At 43.8% G+C, this 26,700-nt stretch overlaps 1 long non-coding RNA gene across 1 annotated transcript in view; it reads left to right on the top strand.

Annotated features, from left to right (window-relative positions):
* The window catches only part of LOC142875439 (uncharacterized), a 163,135-nt gene extending 139,196 nt beyond the window's left edge, over positions 1 to 23,939 (top strand). Inside the window, exon 4 of the long non-coding RNA XR_012922795.1 lies at positions 23,176 to 23,939. This is a non-coding gene — a long non-coding RNA (uncharacterized LOC142875439). The remainder of the gene's footprint in view (positions 1 to 23,175) is intronic.
* Positions 23,940 to 26,700: the final 2,761 nt, after the last annotated feature.

Genomic DNA, 26,700 nt, shown 5'->3' with positions numbered 1-26,700 from the left:
CTCGAGCAGGTGCGATCTCCATTTCGTACCAATCTCAAGTGGAAAAGAGCAAGTTCTTGAATGCTCTTTTCCTCCCCCTTATCTCCGTCATTCTCCTCCTCTTCTCCCTTCCCCTATCTTTTTAATCACCAGTAACACTTCCTCTTGTTGTTGAGATGGTTATAGATATAGAATGCCTGTTTGATCTACTTTTTCTTTTTTTAATCCTCTAATTGTTTTCAATAACTGGTACCTCACAAGTGGAACCCAGAAGTCCCGTGGTTCTCTATGAGCTAATAAAAATATAAAACCCCAATAGTTAATAAGGCATCAGCAGTGTGGCCATTCAGCAGGGTCAGGAGAGCAAACAGGTTTTTTTGTGCCTTGAAATCTCTGAACATGTTACTGTAACCCCGTTTAGTGAAGTCAATGGTGACCCTTGCTTTATGTACAAAAAAGCTAACATTTTTTGTATTCTCTAGTATGGTGTCAATAAAAGATAGTGAATGGTTATATATTCCCACCATTTAAAAAAACCTTAAAATATTCAAAGTTTTTATGATTAAAGGACCAAGATTTAGTTATTTGAAAAATATATGCACATCAAATGGTCATTTCTAGTGACAATCAGATAACTGAAGTGTCGTCCTACTTATTTTAACTAATAAAATGCAAATGTGTCATTGTTTCCCTTGAGTCATTACAGGTTCTTATTATTAGCACCTTTTGGAAAATTAAAAAGTTTATGAAACCCAGTGATACATAATTAATATTTTAAGACATTCTCCCATTCTGCTAAGCTTCTCTTTTGCCAACAGTGAAACTGACTTAGTCATGTTACAGAAAAGATGGTGGTGTATCTTTTCACTCTTGGTGTTGAGAAAATGCTCCTTGGGTCCTTGAGAATGGATATAATTATATTTGTTTATTCAAAACAAATCAAGTTGAGACTGCGAGGCTGTATAAATAATTGTCACCAAGGGTTAGAGAAGAGTGCTTGGTGATACTCACTATTTGTAAACCTAAGGATAGAAAACAAATAAATCAGCTGGTTTTGAACTATTTTTGGTAGCAGTACTTTTGAAAACACCTACCACAAAACATTGTTGTGAGAATTAAATGTATCTTCATTTCTTCAACAAATACTTACATAGTGCATACCATATGCCAGTCATTAATCTAAGGCTAAACATATTACATATGTTAACAAATTTATTAATAATTCTTACAAAGACAATTTGATGTTTGTTCAATATCCTCATTTTATGGAAGAGGAAACGCAGACACAGAAAGGCCCTGCACTCACTGCCTCGTACATGGGAGAGGTACCCACTGTGGGGCTCATGCCTGGAACTCAGCAAATGCTACAAACCATTTCCTCCTGGGTTGTACCGATTATCCAAGTTGAAAAGTGGATGAATGTAACTTGAACATTTGTAGGCCTAGAAGAAAAATGAGAGATTCCTAATTTACAACAATTTTAGAATCCGAGTAGAATAGAATGTACATCTAGTTCAGCCTTTCCACTATTTCTTACTCAAAGGAAATTGAGACATTTGAAAAGAATAGTTGATGAGTGAATAGATGATCAGTGACTTTGTGACATTCTTATAGAGTATAACGTGGGCATCCATTCTCAAATCTCAGTGACTCTGAAGAGTCTAGATCAAAAAATTTACTATTAATATTTAAAATGTGCGAACTTGTTATATTGTTTTTATCAATCAATCGCAGTATTTTAAAAGGAACCACTACTGTAAATGGATGTGTTTGGCCAAATGGGATCCTATGGTGGGTGGCTTCAGGCAACTTACCATCTGCCTCCCACACCCCAAAGTGCCAGGCATGCAGAATTTCTGATCACATTCCAAACTGCAAAGAAAACTGAAGCACAGGATTTGAAATTAATCTACCAACAAATACATGGGCATATTTGAGTGTACAAATATATCATGTACCTGCTATGTGTAAAGAATTTTGTCCAAGGCCCTGAAGAAAGGTACAAAGACATGGAAGACACAAGGACCTTCAAGAAGCTTGCATCTGACAGAGAAGACAAGACAAAGGCGTATTCAAAGATAATGAATGAACTGAGTAGAGAGTATAATCACAAGGGCAGAACAGACTCTGGGGTTGCTCAGAGCATACAGAGGGGGCAAGACCGCAGTGGGCTGGGCCCGGCTGGACAGAGCTGAGCAGGACTGAGTGGGAGAATGGGGACTTCATCTGGCTCCCGGGACTTCTGCTGAATCAAATAGGAGGCAAAGGATTTGGCTCAGGGAGGAAGGGAGAGGGCAGACCGGGCTGGTCTCTTCATTATCACTCCCATGCACATTGCTACAAGCTCCTCGGTGTGATTTATGTTCCTCCTATTTAAGTAGAATAATCCAGATGTAATTTTTCTGCCTATGATGCTCTGCTCTCTTGCTGTATTTGTGGCTGAGTTTCTCTTTGTGTGCTCCATCAGTCTCGTAAGTGGCCGTGTTTACTTTGCTCTCTCATTCCCTTTATGTCTCATGAATAACAAAATTATAGAAGCAGATCGAACATGTTTGAAATAATTCACGTTGTGGTGAACCTTTTGGGTTGACTGTCTCCCAGGCATCATCCCTTTATCTTTTCTCCTTTCTCCTTTTCCCACCGTGCCTCAAAGCATTAATGGTTAATGGGCAGTCACAAAACAGCGTTTCCTCTCTGGAGAAATGCCACAAGAAAGAGCTCAAAAGAAAGTGTTGATATATATATCTCATGGTACCCTCTAGGTTTTATGGTGTTTAAAGAAAGATCTGTGTTCTCTTTAGTATTCTGTCTGATATGAGCAGATCAGAAATACAGCAGCTTGTGGGGTTAATTGTCCCGCCTTGGGTTGGGGAGGGTGTCACATGTTTCAGGCTCATCACTGTGACCCAGGGGGAGTGAGAGGAAGCCAGGACCAGTGGGCAGATGGACTGACCCACATACAGGACTGCTTCTCTGGAGCCTAGAAGTCCAGCGTATGGTCTGAGAGGGGCCTGTCGGTAATCAAGGGGTCCACCCAGACCATGGACTTGTCAGCAAGCAGCTCCAAGTAATGGGGCTTCTCTCATAGGTGGGTCACACCAACATGGTTCCTCAAGATCAGTCCATCCTACACCCCATGACTGGGGGTGTGAAAAATGGGATTCAGGCACCTGGGGACAAAGATGCTGGCCGGAGAAAGGCAAGGATGGCATTAGTGTGTCCCCAGCAGTGAGCCTGGGTTCGAGGCAAAGCTACGAGCCCACTGGGAATCTGCTCACAACAAAATATGACACGAGGCACCCCAGACACGGCATCCCCAGCAGTGTGATGAATGCCTGTTACATCAAGGTCACCCACTGGGTCAGAACTGACTGCAGAGCAATCTTGTGGGAGTGTCTGTAAGGGGCGACCTCAGAGCTCCTGGGTCCACCGGCAGGGGCCGACATCAATGCCCAGCATCTCCCTGTCCTCGAATGTTGTTCTTTCTTTTTCTTCTTCTGTTGACATAGGTCATACACACAGTAAAGTACGTAAATCTCAAGTGATATATTTTCACAATATGCATACACCCAGGTAACCACCACTCAGATCAAGATACAGGCAGAATATTCCCAGCATCCAGAAATTTTCCTCGTATCCCTTCCTGGCCAATAACCACCATTTTCACTTCTATCATCATACATTAGTTTGATCTGTTTTCGAATTTTATATAAGTAGAATCATACAGTATATACTTGTTAATGTCTGCCTTCTTTTGCTCGATATCATGCCTACGAGACTCTTCCATGTCGCTACATGTTGCTGCAATTTGTCATTTCCACTGCTAGTCAGTGCCCCATCATATAACTCTAGAACAGTTCTTGCTGTCAGTTGACATTTGGGTTGTTTTCAGATTTGGGCGCTGATGAAAGCTTCTGTGAACATTCCTCTGCATGTCTTTTGGTGGACACAGCACGCATTTCTGTTGACATGCATCTGAGTATGGATTGCTGAGTCACAGGGTATATGCCATTTAGCTTTAGTCCTTTAAGCACTTTAAGAATAATTTCCCCATTCCTCAGTTTAGAAAAGATGAGAAACTTGTAAGGCTAACTAACCCACTAAGCGTGTTTTGAAGTGTAGATACTGGCTTCTAAAGTAAACCATCATTGCTGCTACGTCATGTAGTATAAAGACAGCAGGCACTTCATGAAGGCAATTCCTGTGCTCAGAGTAGCACTGGCCACAAGAGGAAAATGGAGCAGAGCTGAATAAACAAGCACGACGCAGCAACATTGCATGGGGCTAGAGTTTGCCATTCCGCCCCAATAAGTACAGCAGAGGTTTGGCGTTAGACTCAGGTGAAAGGCAGAACTTGGCATCAGTCCTAAGGTGCTACCTGTTTCCAGCATTGGGCATCCTACAGCCACTTACTGCTTCCGAGCCCATTAGCAAAATGAGGATAATAGTCCTACCTCATTGGCATGTTTTAAGAATCAAATCAGACAGTGGTTGCTAAATATTTCCCACAGCCCTTGGCACATTATAGGCATTTAAACAGTGCCTATTTTTATTAATAAGATAATCAGTGATAATTTTGTGACTCTTAATAATGATTATTTTAACAACTAAAACATTGACTCAGACTCAGCATGTTTGAGCTAAAGGGCACCGAGAGGTCATCTTGTCACCCCACATAGTTTTTATTTGTCTGTTTAATTTTATATTTTTATTTATTTATTTTTATAACATTGGTACCCATCACCCCACATGTTTTACAGATGAGAAGACTGAGGTTAAGTAACATTTCTCAGGCCACACAGTGTATAATCACAGGGCCAGGATGAGTCAGTTTTGTGTAGCTCGAGTCGCAGTGTATTGGTTCTTCTCAACAAGCCGTCTGGTTGGCTTTATTCAGTCCAGTGTTGAGAATCCTCTCTCCTTAAAGTGAGGAATCCTATTCTGAGGGCAAAGAATCCAAGTTCAGTGGGTATTTGATCACCGTAGTAATCAGCTTTCCAGAGAAACAGAACCAATGAAAGAGAGAGAGAGAGAGAGAGAGAGAGAGATTTATTATAAGGTATTGGCTCATGTGATTATGGAGGCTGAGAAGTTCCCTGGTCTGCTGTCTTCAAGCTGGAGAACCAGGAAAGCCGATGGTATAGATTCCAGTCTCGGGCTAAAGGCCTAAGAACCAGGAGCAACGAGTCCAGGGGGACTGATGTCCCAGTTCAGGTGTCAGGCAGGGTGAAGTTTTTTCTGTTCGTTCTACTCAGGCTCTCAGTGGATTTGGTGATGGCTGCTCACACTGGGGAGGGCCATCTACCTTACTTAGTCCACCAATTCAAATGTTAGTCTCTTCTAGAAACACCCTCACAGACATATCCAGAAATAATTTTTAACAAGCTACCTGGGCATCCCTTAGCCCAGTCAGGTTGACACACAAAATTAACCATCACAGTTACTTATTGAGCAAACCTGGGAAGCAAACACCTTACAGGTAATCTATTTGTAAACAGCAAAGTCCTCTACAAATGTTCATGTGTTAAGCTCTTAATTGCACAAAGGTTGGTTTTATAATTGTTTAAAGTCATCTTCTGAAAACATAACTACAGGATCTTAACAGCCTGGTTTTCCGACTCATGAACTGTTGATGGAACCCTCAATAGCTGTGGGGAGAGAGGTCAGCCCCTCCCTGGCCCTGGCAGAACTCACTCCCTTCCTCCCACAGCCTGCGGGAGAGTGGCCCAGCTGTCCCTTCCCCACCATGACCTTCCTGGGCCTTTCCAAGCAAGATGTGCATGAACAGAGAGACAAGCGCATTGAAATAAACCCCCCTTGGGTGAAGGCGCGGGGCATCCCACACTGGAAACATGTTGCCGTACACCTGCCGTTCCTGCCCACTGTCACATGCTCTCTCGTGTGCAGGAGCCACAGGGCAGAGCTGAAACGGTTTGTCCTTCAACTTGGTCAGTTTTCAACCTTACTGGTGTATTTGTACTGGGTACTTCATCATACTAAAGGGCCACTCCCCTATCTTTAGATTCTTAGAACTGAAGGGGGATTTAGAGATTTTTTTTAGCCCACATTTACCCTTATGGATGAGACACTTCAGACTTTCAGCTATTTATTTGTAGATAAAAGACTAGAACCCAGCTATGCTGGCTCTCTGGGGAGTGTTCTGGCCACTGTAAACTGCTTCCCCCTCTCCTGGCTTCCTTTTTATTAGACATCTTCAAAGGCTTCGGTCACAGTAAAAGTTAACAGCTGGTGTCCACTGAGCACCTACTGGGCGGTGTGCTCTTTACCGAGTGGTCCCCATTTGCCTCCACGACTTCCCCATGCAGTGGGTGCTGCCATTATACGCGCCCATCCTGCAGAAGAGGAAGCTGAGTCTCCGTGAGATGGAGACTTGGCCCAAAGCCACCCGCCTAGAGTGGCAGGGCCAGGAACTGACTCCATCCAGACCAGTCTACATAAAACCACCCTTAATAAAAGAAAAGATGGAGTCAGGAAGACGATAAAAGACAGCAACCTTCCTAAATAAGTCCTTGGATCTCATCACCATGCCAGGGCGAACTCAAATCTGTCATTGCTATCACTCGTGCCTGCTCTGGCTAAAAGAGTGTAAAGGAAGATTAAAACTTTCCTTCATTGGATACTTCTGACTTGTCAGTGGATTTCAGTTCTATGAAATCTGACTTTGCTGTGACAGGCAAACCAGAAGTAGTGACTCTGTATGGACATGAAGAAGACTCATCATCTTGCACTTTTTGATGCAAACATTGAGAAACTTGATGAAACCCTGGAAGGAAGTGTTTGAGGAGGGGAAGTTCAGGGAATCCTGGGGTTCGGTTCAGTCAGTGCTACACCCCAGTGCAGTCTCCTGTCCCCTACATGGCCCAGTGTGGGTGCTCTGCCTCACTGGACCCCACTCAGGACACCAGTCTCGCCACAGGGAGCCCACCTGGGTGACGTCTGAGGCCCCGTTCGTTGGGAATTCAGGATGGGGAAAGGGTCTTTTTACACGAATCTGAAGGAAAAGAGCTCCAAAGAGGCCTTTCAAATTATCCCAGATGCCCAACTGCTCCTTGTGTCTAATTTCCTATAAATGAATTATAGCTAAAAGAATTAACCTTTCCTTGGGGAGGAAAACAAATTATGGGAGATTTCATGTAAGATTTTTGCTAAGGTGAAAAGAGAAGGCAAGCCAAAGGTAAGAGGGAGGAAAGCAACAATGCTGGTGGGACCAGTGTTAGCTGAGTCAGGGCCTTTGTGTGACGATGTCACTGTCCTCTACCAGGCCGGGCCCACACGTGGGCAAGCGGTCTGCATTTCAGCCGCACGCCCCTCTTTTGCTGCAAGTGTCGTAAAGTACACAGCCTATAGCGTTGTTCATGACAGCCCTGGATGTCGATTTTCCTTTCTTCCTTTCTCATTCTGTGAGCTCAAGCACTGAAAGAAAACTTATCTGAAAACATCAAGACAGCATTTGTCTTGGTCAACTCTTGAGGGGAATAGGGAAAAAAGGAAAGGCACAGCCATTCAAAGGGCATCCTTCCTAGAGCCCGGCCATGAAAGATTAAACATGCTTCTCCAGATAGGGCAGTTGGTTGGTTCTTTACTAATTCATGACTTTGAGTCCATCAGGGGATGTGATTTAGCTAAGGAAATACAGGGCAAAGGGAGGGTCTGGGTCTGGCTGAAGCTAATAGAGAAAACTCCGCTCACCCTGCAAATGTCACGTGCGGTTTGAGTCCTTCCAAGGAAGTGAATGTCAATAAACTTCAGCAGGGCCATGTGGCCGTGTCTCTATTTTTTTTTTTTCTTCAATCAAACACATTCAAATTATGTGATGACACTGCAGTTGTCTTTCAGAAAAACGTTTATGCCATTTGGACATAATCTAGTAATTCCGGGTGGCCTGTACTATAAGTTCACCACTTAGAATTATTGTGAATCCATTTTATATAGATTCCCTATGCCATAAAACTTTATTTATAGGAAAAATGCAAGGAAAAAAATGGGTAGGAGACTCAGACTATTTTTCTGAAAAGTCAGAAGTGTGGCTATGAAGTAATAAGGCAAGCTTTTGCATACAGTGCCTTAAATCATATCGTTTATCACATATTATAATATCACTTCCGTTGAAAAGCTAGTGGACATTTCTTGTGAGAGGGCTCACTCCCACGCTTCTTGGCAGGGGGCCTCAGCTCCTCGCCAGGTGGCCCTCTCCATAGGGCTGCTTGAGTGTCCTCCTGACATGGCTGCCACCTTCCCCAGAGTGAGTGAGCAAAGGGAAAGCACAGTGGAAGCCACAATGTCTCCTCTGACCTAGCTCCAAAAGGCACCCTCTATCATTTCCACGATGTCCTGCTGTTGATGTGACCACACAGGGCACTGGCTGGGTACCAGGAGGCGGGACCAGTGGGAACTGTCTGGGAGACCGACTGCCACACCTTCCATTGCCAGAGCTGGCGAATGTGGGTCCCTCCCCCCCCCCCAGGATGCCATCCTCTCCTAATTCTCTGCCTCCTCCCTCTGGACTCTTCCTTCTCCTGCTTCTCTGGCTCCTCTTCCTCTGCCCATGGCTTCCAATATGGTATTTTCCAAAGTGGGGCTTTCTCCTGAGTGTGTACGTATATAGCATATGCAGAGATGACGCCTAACTTCTGTATTTGTCCTAGATTTCTCTCAGAAGCTCCAGGCCTGTGTTAGCAACTGTTTCTGGACTAGAAGGGCCAGTGGAACGCATTTCACCTGTCCTGGGAGGAGAAGGGTCAAGCCATGACCCTGGCTTAGCGTCCAGCTGACGCTAGCTTTGGCTGCAAGGAAAGGATAGAAAACAAAGATCGTAGCTGTCCCATGTGCCTTGGGTGCCATCCATTCCATTTTGCCAGGAACAATCTGAGTTTATGTCTCTTCTCCCAGTGTAATTATTAGTATTGCTCCCTTTACTCTACAAAGTGTCCTATTTCGGATGATAAATTATGTGCTCATCTCATAACCCTTTTACAACTCTGGCCCATTTATCATTGTTTCATAATGTGCAAATGTTATAAAATATAATGAAAGCTATCTACAGACTGGATCTAGATTGACTCAGGGTGTCAGCTGCACCGGTGAAACTGACCATTAGAAACAATTAGATGATGTGTTATGGAATGTTATTCTCTGAACATTTCCGTGGTATTTAACACGCTTTGGCATTTCAATGACCTTTTATGAGCCATAACACGAGTGGAAGGACTCATTTATTCCACGATCATCATATTGTGTCTAAGAGAAAACGAGAGACCCAAAGCAGGTGTCCGGGGCTGAGTCGCATATTGCGTTTCAGAACCCATTGATTGAATGCTAATTTCTGCCATTTGCATGGGGACCCCGTGCTATCGTCCCTATCGCAGTATCCATGTCAGCTCAATTTTCAGAGCAGCTGTAGCTGAAACATTGACCCGCCACCGATTACGGTGGTGTAATGAAGTGCAATGGGCCGGTAATTATTCTACATTACCCTGATCGAGTAACATACGGCCTGCAGTTATCACAATGAGATCACAGGGCTTGGGCAGGATGGAAAAAAAAAAAAAATGACCATGAATGTCATTTAAAGGGTGTCATCAAAAATGAGTTTGCAAGGCTAGAAATGCAAGAGGTCCTAGTCCCAAGATGTTATCTTGAACTCCTATCTTGTAAATGCCTCACAGTTGGTGTATAGAGGCCTTCTCTTATAAACTTGTGTTGAGTAACTGAATGGAAAGTTATATTCGAAAGCTACCTGTAAACCTAGAATCATCTCTTAGTAGAGAAGAGATCTGGGAGAAGTATAGAAACACCTATTAATGAATTTCCAAGCAACTCAACATTTGAAGCGTTCTGGTTCACTTGCTCCAGGAAACGGCATAATCGCCCTGGTGAGTGCCCCTAAAACTGAAGATGCCGATGGGATGGGCCCTTAAAACCCCCTGACCCTGAATCCCATAAAGAGAACAAGCTAGGTTAAAACTTGCTTTTAAAGGGTGTGAAAATCTGCAAAGAATAAAGCAATTTACTAAGCACTCGCCTTGGCAAGACAACCCTCAGTTTGGTTAGTCTTAAAGCATAGGATTGGATCGGCAGATAGGTGCAGTTTGGGTTTACAACTTGTTGGAAACTGTGGACCCATGAAGTTGTAATGGTAAAGAAAGATAGGGGCACCCTACCTCCCTTGAGTGTGTCTCATAAGCACAGACACTGTGCTTATACACCATACATGCATGTGTGGGTGCACATGTGTGTGCATGCGGACACACACAAAGCTTACACACTCATGGGAGCATAACAGGAACTCAGGTATTAGACCACACAGGGCCAGCTTCATGATCCATGGAGTTCACTGTCCTGTAGCTAAGAAAACAGTGAACCTCCTCCCACCTCTGCTCTCCCCTCTTTCTCACCATTGCCCCAAATAGCAGCGCCCCACTGAGGCACACCACAGCTTCTCTTTGTAGGGAAGAAGTGGAATAGATATCAGCTGAAATGATGAAGTCTGGGCAGGGCTATTTTAAGAATGGTATAGACTTTAGATCTCACAACCATATCAAATATTTTAATCACACCCACTTCATATGCAAACCAAAATTTTTGCCACAAAAATTTTTGGAATGCTTTTGCTAATGTGACTTGTGAAATTATTTGTCTAAAAACAACCCATTTGATATACACTTGGCCATGATTTTGCAGAAATCACCATAGGCAATCAGGAATTCTTGCAAAATGAGAAACTTTAATTGTTGTGAGTCGTACACTTAATGACAGAGTTAATATAATGTCACATTCTATGGGTATTTCACTCTACATTTATCAAGCCTGACTTTGAATTTGGACTGAATGCATTGTGGGGGTTTTTTTGTTTGTAATTTAGGTTTCCAGTTTTACACAAGTCACTGAGGAGCTTGCAGGTCTCATGTTCTTTACCCTCAGTGCCTAAAATTGATGGAAACAGCCCTGAGTGAGAGCCAGACAGCCCGGGTTCAAATCCCTCTATTTGGTTGAGCAGATTATTTCACCTATTGGAGCCTTAGTTTCCTCACCTGCAAATTAAGGATAATAGCCAGGACCACCCAGGTAGAAGCATGGAAAGCATTTAGCACAGGGTCAGCAATGCAGCAAGCGCTCAAATACCATTAGCTATTATTCTTTGTCATCAATTTTTAACTTTTGTGTTTTTTACATAATAAGTTTTATGACAATAAAGGACTTTCAAAGAAAAAAATTACTCATACTCTCATAATCAAACATTTTCCACGTTCTGCTTCCGTGCCTATGTAATTTTATAATGTAATATTATCATATTTGAATGTTTGCATTCTGGGTTTGTTTTTTTTCCTTACAGCTTTGGATCAAAAATACTTTTCCATTGTTTTAGTTTTCATACAATCATTCTTAAAAGCTATATAACACTCGATGATGTTAATTTACCGTAATTTGTTTAACTGTTCCCATATTGCTAATCATTTGGATTATTTTCATAGACATAATTTATGACTATGTCATTTATATTTTTTAGTTCATTTATATTCCTAGCCTTCTTTGCTTTTGGAATGAAGCATTCTGTGAGGTTACTTTCTACTCTGTAAAGTAACATTTCCTCTAATTTGTCTAAAATGTAACTGGATCCAGTTTCAAAGGGCTCCTTCCTCCAGCTCTCCTCTTCTCTGTGGGCCTCAGATAAAGTCTGTGAGCAAAAGCCAGAGAAGAAAGAAAACCTCTTTGCCTCTTCCAGGGTTTGGGAGTAGAATTTCCTATGCCTTATGCACATGCAGGGCAAGACCTGACCGTAGACCAGTGTTGCCTTTGTGTTACAACGAAGCCAGTCATTGCCTGACCCAGCCACTCTGCACCACGTGGCTCCGCCCCTGCTAAGGCCGACCAACCCAGAGAGGTGGCTTCCCTCACCCAAGGCTGGGATGCACGAAGCAGCCAGATCAAAGGAGTAAGATAGGTCAATTACTTCTTTCATTCTGGAATTTGAACACAAAAATACCCAGAAAATGAGTATTTTCAGTGTCAATGGCAGTGGGAAATGTTGGTGTGGAGGACCAACCCCAGGGTGTGCCCATGCCCCCATCCCCTGGTGTTCATGCCTCAGGCTAGTCCCCTCCCCTGGAGCCTGAGCAGGATCTATGACTTGCTTCTGATAAATAGAATACAGCAAAGGGGATGGGACCGTGGGATTATGTGTCTGTGGTTACATGATTATGATTGGTTGCAAAAGATCGCACTGCCCATCTTAAGGAAGAAACTATGTCTCTTCAGACTTGAAAGAAGCAAGGAGCCCTTTTGGGAAGGCCCATGTGGCAAGGAGCTGAGGGTGGCCAACAGCCAGCAAGAGACTGAGGTTCTCAGCCCAGCAGCCTGCAAGGAACTAGATCCTTCCAACAAGTACATGAGATTTGGAAGCAGACCCTTCCCCAGTCAAACCTCAGATGAAACTGCAGTCACAGCTGATACTTTGATTGCAGTTTTGTGAAACCCTAAAGTAAACAACGTAGCTAAGCCTGGCCCACAAACCCCTGACCCATGGAAGTGATAAGGTCATAAATGTGTGCTATTTCTAGCCACTAAGTTGTTGGTGATATTGTTATGCAGCCATAGAAAATTAACACCATTGATATAAAAAGAAGATGGTCCACAAAAGCCACAGTCATGAAGGTGCAGAAAGTAGAGGTAAACAGAAACTTAGGATTAAAAAGAGAATCACAGAGTAGAGGGTGAAGACACCGGTTGGCACAGAGAAAGAAAGAACCTGTGAGAAGCCGAGTTCTATTTCTGGTGGAGCCCTGGAGGCAGCATCCAAGGACTTCTGAGGTTCTCAGGATTCAGAGCTGTGCTGCCCAACACAGTAACACCGGCCACGTGTGGCTGTTACATTCAAAGGCAAGTTGATTAAAAATAAATAAAGTTTAAAAGCTCAGGTCCTCAGACATATTAGCCACATTCCAAGTGCTCAGTAACCAGGTGGCTAGTGGCTACCAAATTGGTGTAAAAGAGAACATTTCCATCATTCTAGAAAGTTCTGTTGGCCAGTGCTGCTTGAGATGCTCCTGGGTGGAGCTGCTTTGGTCAGTTCCGGTTCCTGAGGGGCTCAGCTCCACCACCCTTGCTGCCTCCCGGGCCTGACACTGCTGGTGCGCTGAGCATATGGACTTGGGGTACCATCCATACTTTGATATCTATTCTTCTACTCAGATGACCACCCACGCCCCGCTTCCTCGCCATTGCATCTCGCCCAACGCACCAGAGCTCGGGAGACTTCCTTCCTTGTCCCCCAGGCTACTCTCCCGTCTTCCCACCTGCCCTCCATCCCTTAGGGTAAGTCAGGAGACGCCCTAGATGGCCACTGGTTTTTTGTCCCCTTTCTAGCTTCTTGGAAACGTACTGGAGGTAAAGCTGTTGCAGCGTCTGGCAGGGAGCATTTCTTCCTCCACGTGAGTCGCAGAGCTCTGGCTGAGTTACGGGGTTTGCTTTCCCTGCCGACCTTTGCCCTACCAAGCATGGTTAGCTCATTAACCATTTTGCTATTGCTGTACCTTTAAATCAGTCACCAGAAAACTCATTCCCTTGCCATGGTAGGTGTCTGGCGTAAAACTTTATCTCTCCCTCAGCTCAAGTAACAGGATATTAAAGTATTTGTTTCAAGCATGCTGAAAAGTTCAACTGTCAAAAATAGTAATTTTGCGTCAAGTTCAAAATGAAATAGACAGTCCCAGAAGGATAATTTTGAAGATTCTGCTTTTGTCAAGCCCGGGGGGGAGGGGAGAGGAGAGCCATGAGTAAGAGCGAGGAGCACAGGGGTGAGGGGCAGCCAACAGGGAAAGGTCTGCGTTTGATGGGGCCGGATTTTCACATCCAGCTCACATGTAATTCACACGTAGTAACTCACAGAAAGCAAACTAGCAGGTGACGGGTGGAGTGGCGCATAAGCCGGGGGATTTACCGTCTAATTGTCCACCACTAAAGGTTCCATTTCCAACTTAGCTCCAGTCGGGAAGAGAAATAAGACGTAAGAAATGAGAAATAAGGGGTGATGAAGAGGAGGGAAGAGTGGAGGGAAGACTGAACAAGGAGCAATGGGAAATTAAACTTCTGTTCGGCGCAGGGTTGCACGTGTGTCCAATTGTTTCTGTTATCTCCAGATGGTGAGGGGTGGGGACCTGTGGGCAGGGGCCGAGGCTTGCACATGTCTGTATCCCAGTGCCAGGCATGTGCCAGGAGTCCGTAAATGCTTTGTGTCAACAGATGTGTACTAAGACATTAAAGAACAGCATTGATGTAAGCCCCAGGACACTCCCAGATTTCCCCCTTTTGTTCCTCTTCTGGGAAATTTCTGGATGGTACCTGCCATCTGGAACGTGACTCCCTTCTTTGCTGGCAACACACCCTAGAAATGAAAGAGCATGAGTGTTGGAGCCAGTCTTTGGTCCACGGCTGGCTATGTAATTTACCAGCTATGGCCCTTGGGCAAGTGATTTCGTGGTTCTTGAACTCATCTCCTCATCAGTAAAACACAGATATAATAATTTCTACTTCATAGGTTTTGTGGAAATGAAATGAAAAATGTAAGATAGCACTTAACACACTGAGTCAATAAATACTAGCTGCTGCAGTTGTGGAGGTGGTTGTTGTTGTTGTTATTGTCAAGATCATTATAACTATCACTATTCCCATCCAAAATCCAACATAAATGCCATCTGATCTAATAAATCAGTCCTATCCCTCCTGAACCACACTTAATGTTCCCTCTTCTGACCAGAGCATTTTTGTCTGAATCAAACCTTTTGTCCCTGTGTTTACCTTCATAATACATATCACAGTTTGAAATTTGAGACATATATATTCATTTACTGGTTTATTGTCTGCCTTGTCTCTATTCAATAGAAGAGTCCTATATGTTTTGTTCATGTCTCGAATCACTTGAAATACATTAAATTTTAGAAAAGAGCCTATTTTGCTCAGATGACTGGCAAGTCCAGAGTGGCATTGCTGGATCCAGAGTTCAGATGAAGACATCTGGGCTCTTGCACTCTTTCGCTCTCAGCTCTACTTGCTTTTTCTTTTCTCCATCATCAGATACTTTTTCCCTTCATAGGGACAATGTGGTTGCCTTCATTTCCAGAGAAAGAAATATTGTTTGTTGAAATATCTGGTGAAAAGTCTGAGAGCACACTCTGATTGGACCATTCAAAGTCACATGCTCAGACCTGAACCAATCACAAGTGTCTATGAGTGTGAGGAGTATTCTAATTGGCTAGTGAGGGATAGACTCCACCCTTAGCGTCAACCTTGACCAAATCAAGTACGGGTAACAGGAATATTTTGGAATAAGGAATGGGTGAGGGATAGTTTCCCAAAGAATTATAAGCAGACAAAAAAAAAAAAAAACAATAATAAGCACCATTCCATGTGTACATGATGCCTAGCAGGGAGCATTCATAGCACAGGTACTCAATCAGTATTTTCAAAATGAATAAGTAAAATTTATGTGTCCATTTCTTGCCTCCCTGGTGCCTAAAGAGACAGGGGCATGAAAACTGAGGCACAGTCCATCCCAGCATTCAGGGCTCACTCCAGCACTCAGTAGTGGGATGACTGGGGGCAAGTTATTTTCTCCCCTCTGGACATCTGCTCTCCCCTATAAACCAAGATAGGAAATACTACCTGGGAGTACATCTCCCAGGTTTGTCACGAGGATGATATCAGATGGCATACGTAAAAAACCTCTTAAATTACAATAGTACATAAATAGGTACTACTAATAGTGAGACGGGCAGCCATCTAATGTTTAGAGTCACAATATCCTCTCTATCTAGAAAGTTCCTTCCATACTTGGCACATCACATACAGTGTGTTGGCAATAGGACTCTCCCTGCCTCCTCTTTCTTTTAATGCCTGTGTAGCGCTTCCACAAACACTGTGGCTGAAGAAAGAGAATGATAAGGTGCGAGTTCCTCCATGATGTGTAGGTGTGTGTGTGTGTGTGTGTGCGTGCATGTGTGTGTGTTTTAAACCAGGATTTAACTAAACCTCAGGAGTTTTCAATCTGTTTCCTTAATAAAGTTTACTCAGAAACATTGGACTGGCAGTGACTGCCGAGAGACCCCAGGGCTCTTTGTGTAAATTGAAAGGACTCCTGAGCTAGCTCCTGTTTTTATTATGGGAATCACACTAAATGTGATAATTTTTGTGAAGGGTGTTTGCTGTCAACTTCTAATTGTGCTTGTTCATAATCAGCTGAATGAGAATGAATCGTCTCAATCCATCTGTGACTACAGTCACCAAAGGTAGAAATCTTCCCATCGGACCCGAAATAAAAAAAGCCTGGCCTTTAATAACTGCCTGTCGAGCAAACTCTGGGTTCAGACTCTCAGAGGGAAAGTGGCATCTGAACGTTCTCTCGCCAGTTTCCTTCTCATAATTCAAAGTCGTGTGTGATTTGAGGTTTGCTTTGCAATTGCACTCTCTGTGCAGCCCAAATCTGAAATGCTTTCCTCATGCCAGACACTCGGATGCATTTTGGGACCAGACTTACTGACCTACTCTTAACCGCTATTATTTGGAACTCAGAATTAAGCTGATTGCTAGTACAGCACATATGCTTGGTTATATTTTGTTTATATAATTTTTCTCATGGTGTAAGTGAAATTACCCTCCCAGCAAACGTCTAAGCTCCTTGAGGAGTTCCTCTTAATTTAGAACTAGAAAAAAAAAAAAGCCAAAAAACTGAGAGGTCATTTAGTTCAAGTTTGATTTAACAGATGAGTAAACTGAGGCACGGATAAATTAAGTATATCCATCATAGCCTAAGGCACAGTGCTAAGACACAGTAGATGCTTGACAAATCCTTGCTAGTATTAATTGAGTTGGAGTGTAGCATGCAATTGCTTTTTCACACAATTGGTGATTTGCCATGAGAAGAATACAGTGTCTGTGGCCGTCTCAGTCGTGAGATAAGATGGGTGGCACAGCCCTGCATGAAATGCATAAGGGCCAGCAGGGGCCTCCGCCCATTCTAGACCCGGCTATGTCCACATTACGACTGGGCCTGGATTTAACCAGGCGTTCTGCAGAGACTGGAGAGTACAGGGAGGCTTCTGACCCCAGACCCCTTCTTGAGATCTAGAAAATTCCTTGAAAGGGATCTTCTACAAGGAGTTCTTCCAACCCTTTGTTGGAACACCTCATATTAGTATTTATCCATGCTTTTGCTTTGCTATTCCATCTATCAGAAATGCTCTCTTGCCCTTTTCCTCCCACGCCCACCTGGCTTTCCCACCTCATCTTGTCTGCGTGCCCAGACCTCCGGACGCAGCCCTGCTCTCCCTGGAAGTCTAGACACAGCCACAGCTGCTGAGCCGCTAGTCTCCTGGCTGCCAGACCATGCAAGGCACTTTTCACTCATTACCTCCTATGATTATCCATTAATACATATTATTGTACCCCTTTTACAGATGAGAAAACTGAGGCAGAGACTAGTTAAGTAAATTACCAAAGATCGCACAACTAGTAAGTAGCCAAACAAGTGTCAACCCAGCTTGGCCTGACGCCAGAGCCTGTGATCATCATCTCTCTCAAGACAGAGCTTGGCTTCTGTCAACCACCTTGAAGATTCTCGTACCTGAAGTCTCGGCTTACCCGAGCTTGGGATCTGAGGTGCATGTGCAGCTTTGTAGGGTGTTTGCTCTGCGCGGATGAGCCTGCATTTGGTGCTTCTGGGAATGGCTGTGATGCCGTTACCTTAGAGGAGGAAAACCCAAACCTAAATCCAAAGCCCACGCAAGGTGTCTGTTGGCTGGGAGAATGGGGTGGTGTGCGAAGAGCATGAGCCACTGAGATTTCACCTTTGTGCTCTGGAGATTCCCCTGTTGTGTCAAATTATTATTTTTGGAGTGTTTAGGGCCACCGTGTCGCAGGAGTCCCATTTTGGCAGCCTAGGCTGGGCTCTGTAGGATTCAGGCATGCCCAGGCATGGGGAAGGGCGTGAGGCAGGCCTGCCACGGGTCTGTTTGCACAAGGTACCAGGAGCCTGTTGGGAAAGGGCTCACCCTAAGGCAGAGAGAGTCTGGGCACACGAGCTTGGGTTGCAAGGAAGAGGGAAACCTCAGTGCAGCCCTGTGCGACAAGTGTCCTCCCGCTTTCCTCCCACCCGCAGCTGGGAGAAGGGCCTTCAGTAAAAGTGCAAATGAAAGCAAGAGCGCGTTCACGAAAATGCCTGTGAGTGGTGGAGGGCCCAAGGCAGCACCCTGCTCTTCCACTCACCCCTGCAGGGCGGCATTGCAGCCTCACTGTCACAGAACAGCACGGCCAGCTTGGGGAACAGGTGACCGAGAACCTCTGATCCAGTCACAGGCAGAATGCACCCAGTAGAGTATGTCTGCATCTACGAATGTCTCCCGATTAAAGGGCAAACTACCGCCACCACCCTTTCTCATCTCGGCGTCAAATTCGGTTTTTTTATGTTAAACATGTTATATTTTTCTCAAACCAGACTTTTGCAAAATTCTTGTTGATTTTTGTATATGGAGCTTGCCCACCAGTCTCTTTTAGAGAGTGGCCAGCCCAGAATGATGGGCACTTGTCATTCAACAAGGAACTCAGAGGGCCACCGGGCCAGTGGCTCTTTGAGGCCAATGAGGCCTCTTTGAGGCCTCAAAAAGCCCTGGTCTTCCCGGGGCTGCAACACTTGCCCACTTCCAAGAAGCTTATGCCCTGGTGAAACACTCCAATAACCTCTTTCGGACTAAATACAATTCCTAGTCTTTTTGTTTTCTAAACACATTGCTGGTAAATTGCCTCATCAAATGCAGTTGGCTTTAATGTCATCTGAAGACTTTAAAGATTTTATAATATCATTGACTTTTTCACCTTTTCTGGGGGAATTTCTGATTACATAATTATGAGCAATTGCTAGAGGTCTATGCCCTGGGAAAATACACAAATGCCATGCCATGCTGTTTCATGCTCTGGGACTCTGCCCGCACCCTCCCCTCTGCCTGGCATGCTAATCAGCGCTGGCGTTAGCTGAGCACACACTATGTGCCAGACACTATGCTAAATGTGTCACAATATCCTTATGACATAGATACTGATGTTAGCCTAGTGTTCCAGTTTGGGGAAACTGAGGCATGGGGTAATGAATGACTTTCCCAAGTTCACATAACTAGTGAGTGGTTAGAACTAAAACTTAGGTCCATCTGCCTGGTGCCAAAACTGAACTCTTGACCTTGCTGACAAACAGCTGCCCCCCAGAAGGTTCTTCCAGCCCCGTGCCTCGTATGACCCTTGAACTTCTACTCAGCCTTCAGAACACTCACCCAGAGTCACCTCCTTTATGACTCCCTGCTCGACTCCCACAGGCAAAGGTACCCTCTTCCTCTGGGCCACTCGGGCACTGTGTGCACACTGCCCTGTTCATCTCGTCTTGTCATCAGAACTGTCACCATGTCAGGCCTTCACACCAGACAATGAACTCCCTGACGACAGGGAGTATGTTCCGTGCTTCTCAGTGTCCCTCAGATCCTGGGCACATAACGGAAGTCGGTACATCTTGATCAGCCTCTTATTTGAAGAAAAGGATCACAAATAAACATCGGACTGTCACTTGGGGAAACACAGGGCCCTTACACTTCCTCATCCCTTCGAGACTGTCTGCAACACGCAGCCGCGCATTCGAGCTCGCCGCTGAGAGCAGGCTTTCCCTGGCCTTCCTCTCCTTAGGGCTGCCAGCTGGAGAGACAGAGGCGGGTTCATCAGCTTGGTGGCCGTGCCCACCGTCTCCTTAGTGCCCCTCGTCTCACCATCACTAATCGTTCCCTTTCCTGCTCAGTGCACTCGGCAAGCAGCTCAAATCAAAAAACCTGAGCATGCCACAAAAACAACAGGCTCTAATTGCTGTTTTTCATTCAAGCCCAATGATTCTCTGCTCACAGCTAAGCCATAATTACTGTTCAGAGTTCAGTGCATTCGTTCACATGATAACGAACGATGCATTCTTTCCCTAGCATATCTAATTTAAATGGTCTTTTCTAAATGGTAGCTACGACATGGTGACAGGATAGTACATAAGCTCAGATTTCTGTTGTTGTTAAGTACAAATATTTTGATAAGTGCAGCTAATATGAGATATTGCCTCATAGCTGGATGTGATACACATTGAAATATGACATTGGTACCATCTGTTCTTCATCATAAATATAAATGAAGTGATAATGAGCAAAATGTGTTAAGGACTATCAGGATGATTGCACTCCGATGGTTTAATTTGGATCTTCATTAATCTAAAAATAAAACAATCTATAAATGACAAATGAACACATTTTTGCTGATGCCGTGCAAGGATCTTTTAGGCTATGGACTATTTTCTGGCCTCTTACAATGAGGAGTGAATAACACAAAAGAGACTTGTTTTTTAAGTTTCCATTAAGTTCTCATTCAAATCCTGTACACACCATTCCTGTGGGTCTGTGTCAAATCTCAGTAGGGATCCCTGGCCTGATTTTTGCCACCTACCTGGTTGTAGGTGGTAAAAGAGAAGCAAAAAAGACTCCAGTCTAGGCACTCCTTCGCTGTGTGACCTTGGCCAAGTGACTTCACCTCTCTGAGCCTCCATCTCCTTACCTCTCAAGGTTGCGATGAGAACTTTGAGCCAGCCCACGTCTGGTATTCACACCATGCCTGGCACTGCCCAGCACTCAGTAAACAGACCAAGAGCTCACATTCAGTGGGCACTTACTGAGGGTTTCAATGGATCTCACATAAGCTATCATTTATTCGTTACCATTTCTATTTTACACATGAAGAAACTGAGGCACAGGAAGATTAGCGACTAGCCAGACTTCAAGTGTCCTGAGGTCCTATCTTGTTCCTCAACTTTATAGTTATTACGATTGTGGTTGTTGTTATTTGTTCCCAATTACTAAGAGGACAAAAAGAACATGTAATTTTCTACCCCAAGTCTACGCAGCCAAAACAAAGCAAGAAGTGCTATGGAGCACTGATCATGGTGAGATCATCCCCTTGTGACACAGATTTCGCCAGGCCACAGACGTTGTCAGTAAATGACCTTTTCCTGAGCTTCCTAGCGCACCTCGAGGGGGTCCTTTATTTCTCTCTCACTGAGCTCTGCCTGCCAGTCTCCTCTTCAAAGAAAAGACAGAAACTTCCGGGCGACTGCTGAGGGTTCACTGGGCAATGTGCCTCAAAGTCCAAACAGTCCAAACTTTCCCCAGCGTCTCACTCACCCCCACGCCACAGGCCTCCCTGGCGACATCCAGGTGCCACTCCCCTACCCCCACCATATTTCTGCTACTCCTTTCGGTATCTGAGCCCCGAGAGGGTTACACGGCTGCACGCCTATTCATTTAACACTTCTCTGCCCTGACAATCTGGCCTTCCATTTGTCGAGGTCCTACTGTGTGCCAGATGCCATTTCTGGCAGTTGGCACATATGATGTCATTTGATTCTCACAGTAACCCTAACATCATCCTCTTCACTTTACAAAGAGGAAGCTAAGACAAAAAAGGTTGAAGTAACTTCCTCATGTTGCATCTCACGCCCTTCTCCTCCCTCTGGTCTAACCACTATGTAAGGATGGCCTACTCCGGGAGGTTTTCTATGACGCCCTTTCCTCTCCCCAATGCACAGCCTGTTTGGATGCCTGTTTCTGGGCTCACACAGCACAGGGGCTGGTTGTGGCTCCTACGGCCCTTATCACCCATGTTAGAATCACAGAAACCCTCGCCTGGCTTTCCTGCTGGACTTGAAGCTCCAGTGTGCATGCAGCCCCTCACAGGGCTTCCAGGAATGAATAAACGAGGGAACAAATGCATCCCAAGGTCACATGGAGCTCACACACCATGGTGGTAAAGCATGAACTTGCAAGCAGACTGCCTGGTGCATATGTGACTCCCAGTCTATGCTAGCCGTGTGTTCCTCAGCAAGTAGCTTAACGCCTCCGGGCCCCGTTCTCATCATCGAGAAAATGGAGATGACAGCAACTGCCCCCTTGGGCTGTTATGAGCAGTAAATGAGTTAATATATGTAGACTTTCTAGAGCAGTGCCTGGCGTGCAGCAAGAGCTCAACGAGGAGCCGTGATTATTGCTATCCATTATCATTATCCTCATCATCGGAGCTGTCCCAGGCAAGGCTTCCAAAGCCCAGGGTTCTCCCGCCTTGAAGGCCACACACTTGCCTTGCATGGGGGAAAAAAAATCATCAAAACTGTAGGGGAAAAATTAAATAGCTCAGTTAAAACACTGTGAAAATTCAAATTTACAAAACTGAACTTAAAAGAAGTTTGAACCTGCTCTCGAGGGTACCAGGGAAAGGAAATAAAAGAGTCCATCTCCACCTCTTGGCTGGCCTGTGCAGCAGGGTTTTGGGGTGACCAAGAAATGACAGGCCACAGGGCCACTGGAAGGGCACACACCTGAGTGGGGCGTGCTCCTCTGATCTTGTCCTTTCCCCCGGGGAATCCTTCCTCTCGTCCAAGGCTGGAGAGGCCAGTAGGTGGTGAGGAGCTAGCCTGGGCTGAGCCACTGTAAGCCATTCTGTAAGGCCACCATTAGTCACAGCAGACAGGCCCAGTCCACCACTGCTGCTGGAAACTGACTCCATTAGTCTTCAGCAATATCATTCCAGACCTAAGAAACGACAACCCCTTTCCCCGTCAAGCTGGTGGCCTGCTCCCAGGCATTCACTGTGGACCCTCCTCCAGGCCTTTGCTTGTGCCTAGCCCTGCCCGGGAGGCCCTTCCTGCTTCGTTCCAACTTCATAGGCCTTTTCCATTCTCCACAGCCCGGTTCCAGTCACTGGCGTCTCGCCCCCTCCTCTGGCTGCTCTGAAATTCCCAGCAGGCAGCCGGCCAGCGCGGCTCTGCAACTGCTCCCATCTGTGCCCTGCGTGCCCGCGCGAGCCAGGGCTGCCCCGGCGCTCACGGCGCTATCTGTCACCCTTCCAACGCTGCGCCGCGAGTATGGCAGCCCCGCCATGCATGTGTGTAGACTCAAAGATAAGATTCAGTGGGTGATGAAATAACCCAGCGATGCTCAAAGGAGATTTAGGGCTGAAATCAAGTTCATGTGTTACTGAGTGCTCAGAAAACCATTTTTTGTGTTTCTAGTGGAAATGGCTTATGGCATGCTTTTATCACTTAAACTGCGTTGTGTTTTTTCCCAGAGTGTTTTACCTCTGCTCACCATGTGTGAAGGAATAGCTCCGCGGCCTGCGGGAGAGCCTGCTGCGAGCTGAAGTCCAGAATGATGAAGTCAAGCACGAGAAGATATTCTGAGCTCTAATGAGTAAAACCCACGAGCTGTTGGGGGGCAGGGGGAGCACGCACAGTTCACCAGTGTTCCACATGGCTATTCATTCTACTCAGAGTCCTTCTTACTTGGATGAAAAATACAGATAATACGCCGACACATGCCACAACTGACTAGGTTCAAAGATGTTATCCTGCTCCCTAATGGAAAAAAATATCAAGTAAATACAGAGAGTGTCATAGATTACCACCAAGTTTTAAGCATTGTTTTTTAAAGGTTCTTTTTTTTTTTTTTGCAGAATTCTGCATAAGGCTCTATAGTCATTAAAAATTGATCTGAAAATACTGTGAATAAATTTTAAAAAGGGAATATTGTTTTAACGATCTCTTTAAAGTTTAGTCGTTCAGCCGTACCTTGACTCTCAAGTGTACTTAACTCATTATCACTCTTGTTAGGGTAACACTTCTTTATAAATGCTCAAAACACTTAGATCTTGAAAAGGGCGTCTTAATGAGGGGGGAGTATGGTAATTGTAGTTAAATCTATCTCTTTAGTGTAAGCTATTTACATTTTGGTAATAAACGGAAGCAAGTGATCTTGAAAGAAGGATACCAATTTTGCTTAGTTGTCTCTGTCCTTTCAGACAGGGACTTGATTCTTACCTTGCTGCCTAGAAAGAGTGAGATATTTTGATGTCTAGCTGTTAGATGTTAAAGATAAACAAATAAAACCCTTGTTATTCCAACTTGATGCTGTAATTATTCCTCCTGCCTTATGAATAAATGTAAAGAGAACATCAAAAGTCAGAGGAGACCCTACTGCTCACAAACACCACAGATTTCCTGTTAACACAAGTCAGAAAGTTGGATTAAGAGTGGCTCTTTTGATGCGAAGCTGATTATTTATTTGAGAAAGGTAACATTCCTGTTTTCTGCAATTAACTATTTTCTTGAAGAGCAACAGGCATAGAAGAATCACACATCTATGGTGATTTTTTTTTTCAAAGAAAACAATTAGTACCCATATCAAAAAAGCTAATTCAGATTAATTAAAGAACACCCACATCAGTTAAATATAATACTTCCTCTTTCACTTAACTTGCTGTATACAATGTGTTGCTAAAAAGTGTTGGGCTTCAAGATAATAAAGAATGACAGTTGAAGGGTCTGGAGCTTGGAAAAAAACTTTAGGGTCTATACCATTTTAATTGCACATAATTATGGATAAGGAAGTGGAACAATTTAATTTCTGGGCCTTCATGCTATTAGAAGGCTAATAGAACAGTATCAAAATTGGTTATTTAAGTAAAATTGCAAGAAGTTGTTTTTCATTTCAAAGTATAAATGGAAACTAAATGAAATGTTGAATAACTTCTGTTCCATCTTTTCATTTATATGATATAATGGTGGTTCAAGATCTAGTGGAAATTATTTATGGAGATTTAGAACAAGTACAGTAAAATATTTTTTTTAAATATTTGTTTTATTTTTTTAATTTGGAAAATACAGAAAAGTATGATGAAGAAAATAAAAATTCACCCTAAAATATGCAGAATGTCTCTAGAAGGAAACAGAGGAAACTGTAATGGTTGCATCTGGGGAAGGGAGCTGGTTGTGTGGGGGTTAGGGGTTGGGAGTCTTAGCTTTTACTCAATACATTTTATTATGTTAGTGCTATGCTTATAAATGAAATTAAATTAAGTCTTTAGGAAATTACCCATAATCTCACCAATCAAAAATTAGACTGTTAACTGGGGGAATGGACACCCTTGAAGCTCTGACTCGGGTGGGGCAAAGGCAATATATGTACCCTAAACATTTGTACCCCCGTAATATGAAATAAAAATATTATATTGTAATCAAAAAATAAATAAATAATAATAAATAAAAATAAATAAATAAAACCAATTCAAACAATTAAAAAAAAATTGAGGTATACTTCCAAAATTTTCTATAGACCAACATACTTTTTCTCTTTTACAAAATTAGGATTATTATAGATTTTATAACCTACTAAATTCTGAGTTTTTCCTGTGTTATTAAACATTCTTCTGAAGCTGGACTATTAATAGGCTAATAGTGTTCATTTGTGGATGAATCATTTATTTAACTAAATCCTCTTTTGTTGGGCATATAGATTCCCTTTCATTTCCCATTGATGTAAATAGCTCTGCAGTAAACATCCTTGTATTAATACTTAACTCTTTCTACACTGTCCTGATTACAGTTGATCCTCGTACAATGCAGGCGTTACGGCCACTGTCCCCTCATGCAGTCGAAAATGTGCCTATAACTTTTGACTTCTCAAAAACTTAACTATTAATAGCTTACTGTTTACCAGAAGCCTTACCAATCACATAAACAGTCGATTAACATATATTTTGTATGTTATATCTATTTTGTATGGTCCTGTATTCTTACAATAAAGCATGCTAAACAAAAATGTTATTAAGAAAGTCATAAAAGAAAATATATTTTCTATTCATTAGGTGGAAGTAGAGCATCATAAAAGCCTTCATCCTCATCATCTTCACATTGAATAGGCAGAGGAGGAGGAAGAGAAGTGGTTGGTCTTACTATCTCAGGAGTGGCAGAGACGGAAGAAAATCCAAATATAAATGGACCCACACAGTCTAACTCATGTTGCTCAAGGGTCAACTGTATTTTCATAAGATATATTTTATAGGAGTTGAATTACTGAATCAAACAGAAAAACACTTTAGAGCTTTTGGCACATATTGCCAAAATTTCCTCCAGGAAGGGATTCTTGGTTTACATTCTTATAGCAGTACGTGGGATGCCTTTCACAGGGCACCCTCCCTCCACAGGGGAGGGTCTTTGCAGGAATGTGTGCACGTAGATTGGGTTTACTCAAATGTTCAAATCAAAATAGGAATTTTTGGAAATATGTTATTCCAAAATGTGGGTGTTGTAGAGATGCTGCCATAGTTAATGCTACAAAATACACATTTCTCTTCAGGGCTTCCAGTGAAGTGGGGTGGATTCTAAACTTCCCTCTCAGAAGGACAAGACTTCTCAAATGCCATGAATCGGTTCTCCGCCTGGAAAGCTGAAAGTGCTTTGTGAACCACAAAGCATTCCAAAGCAGGAAGTCTGGTAAATCCATCACCCACGTCGTCTGTCTTTTGCACCAAGAGACAATTTATGATTGAGGGTCATGCACATCCTCTATGGATTCCACTTCCAAAGGGTCATCTTGTTCACTGAGAGACCTTGCTTCCTTTAACTGGTCCGTCACCTCCTCAGATCATCCCATTTGGAAGGTGCAACAGACCAGCAGAGTTCCTTGGATATAATCCCCTTGGGACACTTTTCAGAAATGACTCTAGTCTGCTTTTTAGTTAAAACCAAAATGCATGCCTTTATGATAATACAGAAGTAATACTTATTCAATATATACGAATTTACAGAAAAGAACA

Source organism: Microcebus murinus, chromosome 14 (assembly GCF_040939455.1).
Source record: "Microcebus murinus isolate Inina chromosome 14, M.murinus_Inina_mat1.0, whole genome shotgun sequence".
Lineage (NCBI taxonomy): Eukaryota > Metazoa > Chordata > Mammalia > Primates > Cheirogaleidae > Microcebus > Microcebus murinus.
This window is presented reverse-complemented; position numbering and strand designations above follow the sequence as displayed.